This window comes from Carya illinoinensis, chromosome 6, assembly GCF_018687715.1.
Source record: "Carya illinoinensis cultivar Pawnee chromosome 6, C.illinoinensisPawnee_v1, whole genome shotgun sequence".
In the NCBI taxonomy this organism is placed as follows: domain Eukaryota; kingdom Viridiplantae; phylum Streptophyta; class Magnoliopsida; order Fagales; family Juglandaceae; genus Carya; species Carya illinoinensis.
The window spans coordinates 28,072,926-28,086,105 of NC_056757.1; positions in this window are offsets into that span (position 1 = coordinate 28,072,926).

Below are 13,180 nucleotides of genomic sequence, written 5' to 3' on the forward strand. Positions count from 1 at the left end.
CTTATTGAAAAAATAGGATTTTATTTTATAATTCTAATTTTTGTCATTTACGTTATTTTTTATTTGTGAGATTGAAATTTATAACAAAATAATAAGAAAAAACTCACTCTTCGTTTCCTCTCAAGTCTAGAGGTCTCTAGCGAGGTGGAAAAGTATCATTCACTTTGAAATGTTTGTTTGCTAAGGGTAAGCAATGGATGACAATTATCACTTGTTGAGTTAGAACTAAAACAAGAACAAGGTTGGTTTTTCTGAAAGGAAGATGGCAGATGCTTTAGCAGAAGTATGGAACAAATTATCATTAACAGAGAAAGAAAAAGATGAAGTTGTGATTATTGGGGAAGATATCTAACTCACTATGTAAAGAGGTAAACTATGTCTGTTGGGTAAATTAATAGCAGATAAAAAAATAAGCCAAGAGGCTTTCAAAAACACCATGTCTAATTTCTGGAAATTCTGTGATGATATTAAAATTATTGAAGCAGGAGAGAACCTCTATATCTTCAAATTCCAATCATAAGCTGAACTAAGAAGGATATGGGAGGAACAACCTTGAATGTTTGATATTAATTTAATCTGCTTGAAGAGGTTTGAGGGCTTCACCCCACCTACTGAACTCCAGTTTACTCATACCAATTTGTGGGTCTAATTTCATAATCTACCTTTAGGATGCATGAACAAAAAGGTAGGAAATAGAATTGGAACTACTATTGGCACAGTTCTCCAGGTGGATGTAGCTTGCAATGAAGATTGCTGGAAAAAATGGTTAAGGGTTTTAATTGAAATAAACCTAATAAAACCATTAGCAAGAGAGAAAGTAGTGGAATTACTAGGTCAAAGAAGGTTTGTGCAATTTAAATATGAAATGTTACTTAGGTTCTATTTTAATTGTGGGGTTATCATGCATGGTTCGAGTGGGTGTGCTGGCAAATATACCAAGTCTAATTTATATGGAGATACAAGTGCCACTCAGTATGGATCATAGCTAAGAGTAGCAATTTTAAGACCTAGTTCAACCAGTTTAGGAACTAATTCTAGTTATGGAAGTACTTATGTAAAACTGATATCAAGTATACCCAGGTATGGGTCAGAAGGGCAGCAAAGTTTGGGGAAATTGAAGATAAAAGAAACATAAGAGATTGAAAAAGCAAGAGGAAAGGGGATGAGGAAGGTGTTACAAGATTCAACTATGCAAGATAGTGGCTATGATAGAAAGCTAAATAGCTCAGAAGACATACCTTTGTTGACATTGGAAACACAACATAATACCCACAAGGAATCTGCTTCAAATATAATAGCAGCTCCAACAAAAAAATAGAATGAAGTTAGGCCAAATTTTGTAGAAGATCAATTCAATAATAATAAATTACAACAAACATTTGAGGTAAGTGTCAATAAATGGAAGAGAATGGCAAGGGGACAAGTCAATGTAGATATGGTGTCTGTTAATCCTCATGCTGCCAGAGAAAGAAAAATTGAAGAAGAAAATATTTTATTTGACTTAGAGAACAATCAAGATGGAAGAGGTAAAAAAAAGAGGTCATGGCACCTGACGTTAATGTATCGACGGAGGCTATTAATCAACCCTGTTAGGAGCAATGAGGCTACTAAGTTAGAACTACTGAGAGTTTGACAACTCTCGAACAGTTAGAGATCTTAGCCATTTGGTTAAGATCCACGAGTCTAGTATCTTGTTTATTATGGAAACTAAGATACAAAAATATCAAACAGAGAGCATTAGATTCAATTTGGGTTTTAAATATTTATTCACAATGGATGGAGTAGGAAAAAGTGGAGGTTTGGTTGTGTTATGGGATGAGGAGACAAGACTCAAAATTCATACATACTCAAACAGACATGTTAATGCATGGATTGATAAAAAAAGCTTTTCATGGATGTTAACCTACTTTTATGGGAATCCTGAAACAGAAAAAAGAAACAATGGATGGAGTCTATTGAGACATTTGAAAATGCAAAATCCCAAGAGATGGCTTTGTATAGGAGATTTCAATGAAATCCTATATCAAAGTGAGAAGAATGGGGGAGCTAGAAGAGAAGAAAAGCAAATGGAAAAATTTGGGAATGTGCTCACAGATTGTAAGCTTAATGATGTGGGTTTTCAAAAAGGCAAGTTTACATGGACTAATAACAGACTTGATCAATCTTTCACAAAGGAAAACCTGGATAGAGCAGTAGCAACTTCTGATTGGTGTGCAGAATTTGGTAGTGGTGAGGTTTAAGTGTTGGCATCTTTAACATTTGACTGTTGTCCTATATTAATCTCATTCCAAATGCACAGGAGATGAAAATGAAACATAGGTATGTATGCAGATATGAGGACAAATGGTCAACATACCCTGATGGTGAGCAAATTATTTCAAAGGCTTGGCAATAGGATGAGAATCAAATAGAGCGTTAGGAACAATTCAACAAAAACTAGCAAGATGTATGGGGGAATTAAAAAAATGGAGCTACAAGAAAGAATATGACTCAAAAGGAAGATTAACACGAAAAATGGAAACATTGAGGGAAGTGCAGCAGTCAAAAAATAAAAAATAATAAGAAAAAGGAAGAGTTACATTAATAAAAATATTTAATTAAAATAAAATTCATAAATTGAAATAACTAAATGTGATATGTTACTTTTTAAAAATTTTACAATATAATATATCACATTATTTATTTTCAAATGGTTTTTTGGTTAAACTAAACATTTCTCTAAAAACTAATATTGTCCAAACAAAAATTATAATCTCAAATAAGTTAAAAGTATGTTTGGAAGAAAAATATCATTTTGATGCTTTTCTTCAAACATGCTTTTCTGAATAATCCAGAATGCAGTTTAAATTTTAAAAATAATGTCAATAGATGAAATACTCATACAACTTTTAGATAATTACAACTTTCAAACTTTTAAAGATATGGTCACAATCTTCAAAAAATCAAATGATTGTTATTTCTATCTCAAAAATGATTTTTTTTTTTTAAATTTGTTTCCAAACAAACTTAACATATTTGAAAGTGTTTTAAAAATATGATTACCAAACAGTAAATAACTTTTAATAGTAGAACTTATTACTTGAACAATAAATTATAAGTCCTAAAGTTATAAACTATTTTTCCACCGCTATCTCAAACATGCACTAACTTTTTTTTCCCCTCAACAAGACTCATTCATTCACAAAAAGTCATCTACACAGTCTTATTCCAGCCATAAACGAAATATTAAAAATTTACAAACTAAGAAGAGGGTCTTTGCCGCTATGGAAATCAAGAAGACATAGTGGAATAAGATTAAGAGGAATGCTTCCATACATATTCATAGAAGCTGCCCACTACGCAATTGAATGTGCGTTTTGATTCAGATCTCGATGTATTTTCTTAGTTTGCCAGCTTTCAAATGATTGTAATGTACTTCTAATGTCACTGACTATAGGTTGAATAGTCCAATATGAGATTTTGTCAAGATCAGTTGCAGCTTGCATTACCACTAAAGAGTCACCTGCGATGAAAATTTTCTTGATTTGGTTGAGCTGAGGTTCTGCAAATCCAATACACGTTTCAGTGGCTTCACCCTGATTTGGATTTTGGCTTTCAATATGCTATGTGATGACGAAGGTTGGAAAACCATCTTCTGATCTGCATATTGCTGCTGCTATGCTACTTGTTTTCCTAACAGCTGCATCAAAGAATAGAGTGTAATGCCCTTTGGGTGTAGCTTGACTACTCCTAAAGAATAACGTGGTAGTTGTAGCACAGTTTTGGGGTGTTGATTCCACAGGGAGACAAATTAAAAGAATAGCAAGAGGAAAAAATAAACGAAAGAAAAATATTAAATAAGTAATGGAAAACAAAAATTAATTTTAAATGTAAATTAAAGTGAAACGAAGTGATTAACGAAAAAAGTATTCAAATTTAACGAACAATAGAGCGTTGGGAATCCCTTGCACAAATCTGGTATTTTAATTATTCTTAATTCATTGAATAATTCAGTCAGAAACTCAATTTACGAAATTCTCAATCGGAATGTATAGATTTATAAACCAAAATTAAATCAAATTTAACCCTTTGAAAAATCATTCACCACTTTTAAAATACGTAAATTACTACCCCTATTAAGAAAATCCAATGAAGACAATATACTCAGGGAGCGATATTGCAGCAAAAAACTAAATCAATATATATATATATATATATATAATTTATCAAAACATAATCAAAAGACTAATCCATTCAATAGAAAAAGGATGACTGAATCCATAAACAGAATAAATTTTATGATTATTCGGAGAAAAAAAATCAACGATGAATTGAAAACGATAAAATAAAAGAATTGTAGCAATTGAAAATCAAATACATAAATTAAAAATACCATCTAATATGCAAGTTCATCCCTAACCCTACTTGAAAATTTAGTTACCCATAAATATACTGGACAACAAAAATCTCCAGAGAAAACTGAAGCGAACGGTGGCCATGGAAGTGATTTTTTTCTCTTTTCAGATATGCCTCTTATGCCTCCTCATCCTCTATTTCGTACTAATAATATGCTTATATAGAGTAGGAAAGAAACTCTAATGTTCTCTTAATTTTCGCATTAAAAAACGCATAAATTTTAGGACTTATCTTGACAACCACGTCCGCCCTTCAGAAATTCTAATTTGTAAATTCTTATTAGAGACAAAGTTATAAAACTTTAAGATAGCTTTCTAATGCATCAAGAATCGCATCAATTCGATATGTGAGTAAAACGATACAGTCAAAAGACTAAAGTATGTCTAGACTGTCTCCTAGCAAATTTCAGACTTGGACTTCTTGTAGTTTCATTTTGTGATTTTTTTTCTTTTTCTTTTCTTCCAAATTGCTCTCAAACCCCATGAATGTCTTCTTTTGAATTTGACTGGTCTTAACTCACTCCTTTATAAACTCTGAAATTAAATATAAAAAAACTGTTTAGGAGTATCTCAACGTAAATAGAAATTCAATTTAAGAATACACATTAATTCCTATGATTTATATTCACATTTTAGCATTTTAGTCCAATAATAAGGTATTTAGAGTGCACTTTCACACACTCATCAGTATAACTCTCCAGTCATGACTTTCATTTACTTATTTATTGCCCTAAGCATCATAGTGTTCCTTATAAGTCCTCAGTGTGCTAGAAATGAAATTATCAATATTTGGGATTAAAGACTCATAGACAATCCTATTTCTTAAAAACCAAATACTGTCCATAACATTAATGTCAAAGATTTGGAAAATGTGCTCATCATTATGGGAAATGTTTATCTTTTCTGTGGAAAAAGTTATGCATTCAATCCATTGACTGATCTCATGATTTGCAAGGCAGGAGATATTCAAAGGCCAAGGGGAGTGCCTCCAAAAATTCTAGTGAGAGGGCAAGTTAAAAATAAATGAATTTGGGTCTCTTCCTCACTATTGCAAATGGGACAATGACTTTCTTCATCTATTAGAGGAATAAATCTTTTCACCAAGGACTTAGTGGGAATAATGTTGTTGAGAATTTTCCAACTTAGAAGTCTTAGTCTATCTTGTATCTTGATTTTCTAAAATTTTTTCCAAATATTTGACTGCACCTGAGGGGGATTGGAATTCATGGTAATGGCAACATAGGTAGATTTAACAGAGGAAATTCCTGAAGAATGGTGCATCCATCAAAGTTTATCCTCCTGTCGATGAAAGTTAGTTTAGGTTTATGGGATTTTCAAAATTTCAGTCACAATATCAAGGTGGAACAGAGCTTGTAGTAAAAGAATGTTCCATCTTCTAGGTTCTTCCATGTGAGCTCAGAGACAGCAAGGGTCCTATCGTTGTCAATGGGCATGTTGTTTGGAATTTGCTGAAAGTTTGGCTGAATTGGAATCCAAGAGTCAGACCAAACCTTTGTACTTGTGTCATTGTTTATCTAGAAGCACACACTTTGTTTAAAAAAGTCATTTTGCTTGAGAATGCATTTCCAGATTCAAGAATCAGAAGCTTTTGGAAGGGTGTTAAAGAAATTGGAATTATCCAACTACTTTCCAGAAAGAACATATTTCCAAGTGCTATTGGTCCCGTTTATTATATTCCAACCTAATTTGCACAAGAGGGTTTTGTTAAAATCTGACTTTCAAGATTTTGGTGTGAAGTTTTTAGATTTTTCAAGAGGGAATCCCCACCAAAATTTTGCGAATGCTTTGTCAATCTTTTTGGTGAATGATTTTGGAATCAAAAGTATCGACATTACATAAGAGGGAATGGAACTAGTAATTGAATGGATAAAGGTGGTTCTGCTGAACTGAGATAGTAACTTTGCCTTCTAGCCTGCAAGTTTCTCAAAAAAATTTTCTTGAAGATGTTCAAAGTGAATTTTTTTTAGGCTTTGAATGAGGGAGAAAGTCTTAAGTACTTTATTTTTGAAGAGGCAATTTTATAACTAAATAGATCTTTTACGTCTTTTTTCTTCTAAGTAAAGTGTTTCTGCTGAATTGAATGGGTGATTTATTAGGATAAGATTTTTGACTCAGCCAAGAAGAGTATTTTTCCAAGCAGTTCATGAAAATTTTTGCATTTTATTGTGATACTTTCCCAAAGATTATAAGATCATCAAAAAACATAAGATGATAAATGGATGAGCTATGTCTATTAATCTTTATTCCTTTGAGATGTCTCAAATATTCCTCCCTAGTAATGAGTCTTGTTAGGACTTATGTACCTAGTATGAGCAGAAAGGGGAGATAAGAGATCTTCTTGCCTAAGGCCCTGAGAAGGGTGGAAAAAGGCACAAGGGTTCCCATTGATAATCACAGAGTAGGACATAGTGGTAATGCATTCTTTTATCCAATTGATCAAACTTCTATGAAATCCTAACGTTGACATAATGCTTAGAATAAAATTCCACTCCATCATATCGAAAACATTTTCCATATCTATCTTCACTACCATAAGCCCATTTTTTTCTCTTTTCTTTTTAAGGTGATGAAAGGCTTCTTAGGCAAGTATGTTGTTTTCTTAAATGACTCTGCCAAGGACAAAAGCAGTTTGGTGTAGAGAGATAATCCTTGGGAGAATTCTTTTTAGCTTGTTAGCAAAGATCTTTGCTATGACTTTGTAGCAAACATTTGAGAGACTGATTGGTCTGTATTGATGCACTATGGTTGGGTGGTTTATTTTCGGAATGAGGACTATATAAGTGTCGTTCAATTTTTTTAATAGTTTCCCATGTATGAAAAAAAATCTTATGGTCGCAATGAAGTTAATTTTTATAATGTCTCAATCTTGCTTGTAAAATAAGCCAATGAAACCATCAGGATCAGGGGCTTTTGTTGAAGGAATTTACTTTATTGTGCTTATGATTTCCTCCTGAGTGGGAATCTCACAAAGAAAGTTATTGTCCAAATCAAAGATCTTGCTTAGAAATAGCTCATCTAGATCAGCGTGTGGAATGGGATTGGACGAATTGTATATATTTGTGAAGTGATCCAAAAAGATGTTATGAATGTCAGTATGGTCAGTTGTCCAGTGATTGTGATTTTGTTTCAAGCTTTCAATGGAATTAGCTTTACTTCTGATTGTGGTTGACAAGTGGAAGAATTTTGTGTTGAGTTCGGTCGTGGTCAACCATTGTAACCTTAACTTCTGTCTCCAAAGGATTTCTTTCCTCTTAAGTTGCTCATCTAGAAGTTCCTTAATCTCAGCTTCGGAATTCATGGCTTGATTGGTGAGGTCATTGTTTTGGATATGAGAAATGGCTTGTTTTAAATTTTTTTATGGAAGTTTGAATGTTTATGAAGTGATATTTGTTCCACATTTTTAGAGCCTTTTTGACATTTTTTAATTTTTGGTGAGAATAAGACCAGGGATTCATACAAAAGGAGTGTTCTAAGCTTTTTGCACCACCATTTGACTGGTCGGATCTCTTATTCAAAGTTTTTCAAACTTAAAAGGATTTCCGTGATAGTTTCTTCCCATGGTGTCCAGAATTATGGGTGAATGGTCAGGTGAGCTGATGAGAAGGTGTTGAAGGGTGGCTTTGGGAAGAGGTTCATCCAAGGAGCGTTGGCTATCCCTCTGTCAAGTCTCTCTCTGATATTTCTAGTTCCTTGTCTATTGTTGGTCCAAGTGAGTTTTGGTCTGTGGAAGCCAATATCAACCATTCCATTTGTTTCTATGTAAGCTCTAAGGTCATTTGATTTTGAGGAGTAAGTAAAGGGCCTTCCCCCTAATTTTTTAGATTGTCTAAGGACAACATTAAAATCACAAATGTTAAGAATAGGACCATTAAAGATGTGAGTAATCTTTTCTAGATTTTTCCAAAAACTTCATTTTTTACAGTGTTGTGCAGGGTAATAAACAAGATTTAAAAGCCACGGATTATGAACAGGATTAGAGTACACAAACAAAGTCATTATATTACTATTCATAAAAACAGGTTCTATAACTATGCCATTTTTCCACATAAACAAAAGTCCACCCCATCTAATGTATGGTAGAATATTTACATACAAGTTAAAACCTAATCTATTCACAATGGTTGGAGTATTCACATCATACAAAATTATCTTCAAGAGGAAGACTGCATCAAGTTTTAAATACTTGATGTTTGCCTCTAAGCTTCTAATTGCATGGGGACGGGCAAGGCCCTTGTAATTCTAACACAGAATCTTCATTTTTCATTGGGTGAAGTACATGCCCTGCCACACCGGCTTCATTATCCAATGAAAAAAAAACTTTAGATGTTGGGTCTGAGACATATTACTCAAGTATTGTGTCTCTTTTTGGTACAGGGAGAATTTGGATTTTTTTGTCCGTCTTTCTATATGGTTGCATTTCCTCCATTTAGCATGTTGGATGTACTCTGCAATCGAGATCTCCTTCATTTCCCCAGTCTCTGAAGTTGAGTTATTTCCTTGCTTTGGCTTGGTGTGATAGCTGTTTGAGGTTTTTCATTCCTCTCCAAGTGAGGTTGACTCTCCCTGCCCTCCATGAGTATGCATTTTCTTTGATCCGTGTTCTAAGTTTTCAGTGATGGGGATTTAGGTAGAGATTAACAACTTTTGGGATACAATTCGAGAAGAGAAAGGGGAATGTGAAGGATGCTTGGTATTGGAATGTGTTGGGTTGTTGTAGTAAGTTGCTGGGTGTATTGGGCTGATCGAGGACAAAATTCCTAGAGCTTGGGTTAGGGTTTGGTTGGACTGGGTTGGTTGTTTGCTGGGCTGGGTTAGTATTCTGTTGCCCTTGGTTGTTAGGCCTTGCTGAAGGGGTTGGGTGTGATGCCCTAAACTCCCATGTACGGACACGTGGAAATCAAGACGTCGGAATGATGATAACACGAGTCACGCATCCTATCATTAATGCCAAGTATGTGTACAAGCAAAAAGTGTACAACAAAAACACAGCAGAATAATTAAAATCAGTCAACTAAATACCATAATTTTTAAATACAAGTTCACTTAAGCATAAAGCGTACACAAAATAATACAGTTATCCAAAATAAATATAATACAAATAAAAAACAATAACAAAAAACAAGAAATAAATCTCAACCCACGAGAGAGTGATCCTTGATCACTCTTTCGGTAGAACCGCATCCTCAGACTCGGCCTCCTCATCATCTGCATTAAAGTCTACGGTATCAAGAAAAAGTACTGCATGTAAGTAATAATCCAAATAGGCTACAAGATAAAAATACATTAAAGCAACAACAATATGCATAAACATGATACTATATGCATGAGACTCAACAATCATCATTTCTCAAAATAACCAATTTTCCACGTACGCCAAAATCTCATTTTGGCCCAAAACATTTCCAGTCCATTAAAACAACCGCCATTTTCCTAGAAAATGACCCGACAACAAATCTTGCATTTTTTCCAAGAAATTGCCCAATAACCAACTATTAGAGTACTGTAGGTGAGAATCAAAGGTGTGACTCTACCACCGTCTCTGCTTACCACCGTCCCTACAACTCCGTCTGTAGGTGAGAATTACAGGCAAGACTCTACCACCATCCCTACTTACCACCATCCCTACCGCGTGCATCGTAGAGATGAATTACAGGCGGGACTCCACCACCGTCCCTGCATACCACTATCCCTACAGTATCTCTGTCTCAATCGTCCAATCCATTCGTTTTAAACATACCCAAAAATCATTTATCACATAAAATCCAGTTCTCATTTTGTAAGCACGAACATGCGTGTACTATGCAATGCATACGGCAAAATACAAAAACATCCAACAACAACAAATTCTGACATCAATCAATCATATACACAACTCTGTCCTCCAATCCAACCGACCCTCATGCTCTTCGGACTCAGTTCAACACAACCAATCAATCACAAGTATTGTTAATGGGAAAATATATTTAAATCTTAAAAGTCATTTGAAAAATACTTACAGTACTATAAAATAATTTTTAGAAGATCAATGAGCTGCAAAAGGCTGCGGAAAGGCAACATCACATTGAAAGATGCATTGTGGCCGTGGGTCACAAAATACCCAAATTTGAATAGGATCAAATGAAAACTAGAGAAGGTTAGGGTAGGGTCTAGGGATTCTGGTGAAGATAATGATGGTAGTGGTTGGTTGTGAGTGGAGGCACAAACGGCGGTTGAAGGCCAAAAAGTCTAAAACAGAAAGTAGGATGGTTGAGTTTCACCGGTAGTTGATTGGAGCTGGGGAAGGGTGGGTTAGATTGCTAGATGGTCGATAATAAAGTGGTGAAGAAATGGTGATCGATGGTGGCGCAGGGAGGATTTTGAGTCGCGGCTTAGAGGTGCACGTGGGGGCTAACAGTGGCACGGGGCAACTTGAAAATGAAGGGGGAGGGTCACCGGCTGATTGGGAAGCAACTAGGGTGGGCGGTGTTGACCACGCTAGCGAGTAACGAGCGCGTTGGAGGAGAAAATGAAAACGAATAGAGGTAGAGGGGAGGGGTTGGATCGCACGGGAGAGAAACAAGGGAGGAGAAAAAGAAAAAAGAAAAAAGAGAAAAGAAAAAAGAAAAAGGAAAAAAGGGAAAAGGAAGTAAAAGAAATGAGGTCTAAACCTCACAACTTGAGTCACTAAACTGATCCAATAAAAATTATTTTCAAAACAACAAATTAAATAAAATAATTTAAATACAGTGATTAAATAAAATAAAATAATAAAATCTAAAAACATAATAATTTTAAAGCCCAAAAATAATTAATTTAAATTAAAAAATAATTTAAATACAAAACAATAATAAATAACAAGAAAACATATTAAAATAATTTCACAACTTAAAAATCATAAAATAATACCTCAAAAATCACATTTAATTTAAAACAAGGAAACTACTAGTTATAGTAATGTTAAAAAATCAATCAATAAAAATACACGTAAAAAAGGGATATCACATTGGGTCAACCATTAGAGTATCAAATGATAGTTTGTTTAAGTTGCAGGATTTTGATGGGTTAAGTGTTGCACGTATTGGGTTTGGTTTTATTGCAAGACATGATTTGCTTGATGGGCTCACCAAAAGGGAAATAGCATTGGCCTTGAGTGTGAATTCAGTTGGGCTTTTGAGCTACTCGAACTGAGCTATAATGCTCTTAAAGATTGAATTTGTTTTCTCTGTGGGTGTATGTTGGTCCGTATGCTTATTGTGCATTCCAAAGATAATGGGTGAATTGATGGGAGTTAAGGAGGGTGGGCTGTGATTAAGAGAAGGGGGTGCAACTCTTACTAGTTGATAAGGATTGCTGGGATGAATGGAGTGGATGTTCTTGGTCATCGTGAAAGAGTGACAAACTCTACTGTTGCAGTTCTATAGGGAGATATGCCATGCCATTGAGTTGCAGATTGGGCTGCTTTCATTAAAGGAAATCTTCTCTGTAGATTGATGAGATAGCAAACTGCCATGTGTTCCTTAATAGTTCGTCTCCCCTTACATGAATACTGAGTTGCTCACCATGGGTGGTTTTCCCTGTAGCTTCGATTCGGATGCAGAAACTGGATTCTTCTTGCACCATCAAGTTGCTGAGTTGCTGCATTTCCTCCATTTTCCCCTTTCCTTTTGATGATTGCAGGAAGAATTATCTTGTTTCAAAAGTTTTTTGTTTGTTTACTAAGGCTCTCATTTCCAATTGACCCAACCTTGCCGCATGTTGGTGGCTCTCATATTGATCCAATCTTCTCATAGCCATGTTCTTTGCTCTCATCCACGGACCGAAGTTTGTTACTTATGTTTGAGTTTGGAAAAGGAGATAAGCTTGCTGTATATGACCTAGGCATTCACAACAGTAGCAAAAGTCAGATAGTCTTTCATATTTAAAGCTGATCTAGGTTGCTTGTCTTCTAGGTCGTGAGAGTGGAAAGCCATCAGGGAGTGAGTTTTCAACATTTATTTCCACTTGTACACGCATATATCTTTTGAGGATTATTCTCATGTCCGTGGCTTGCTCCACCTGAATAAAATTCCCTAGCTTTCTTATTATTCTTTCTGTATTTGCTATTATCATGTATTCTAAAGGCAATCCATGTACCTGCACCTAGAAGGTTGACATCTTGAGATCTATTTCTTGTAGACTTAATCTAATATGCCAGTCTCTTACTAGCATATGGAAGCCTCTGATATTCCATGGTTGTTGTTCTAGAACTCTAAATTTTTCATGTTGTGTTGGGAAGGTGAAAAGAAAGGTATTTGTGCTTAAGTCTTTAGTTGAGAGCCCTATAATAAGCTTCATGCTGCCTTTATCGTAGCATGCAATGCATGTTTGTTGAGTGGCTTGGAGGAGATAATGTATCAAATGAGTATATGCTCTGAAAGATATGTTGCAGTTTCAATTTCTGGCTGTAAGTCTAGGTCGATCCATTTTAGAGTGTTTGAGGGTTTGATGATTCTTTCAGTTTCTAGGTTACGCATTGTTGCACTCGTCTTAGGGTTACCAAGAAGAGTTTGTGGGTATTTGATTGGTTTGCTGGAAGAGGATGTGTGTGGTTTTTGCATATTTGAGCTGTGGATTGATGGTTGAAATGGGTTGGTAGAAAGGTGTGCATTGATAATGAAAGTGTGTTTAAGGTTATCTTAATTGAGGATGATGAAGGACTGCTGTGGTAGTTCTGGTTTGGTTAGGAAAACTGAAAATGAAACTAGATTAAGAGAGGTTTGACTCACTGGGGAGGAATGGAGAACTCA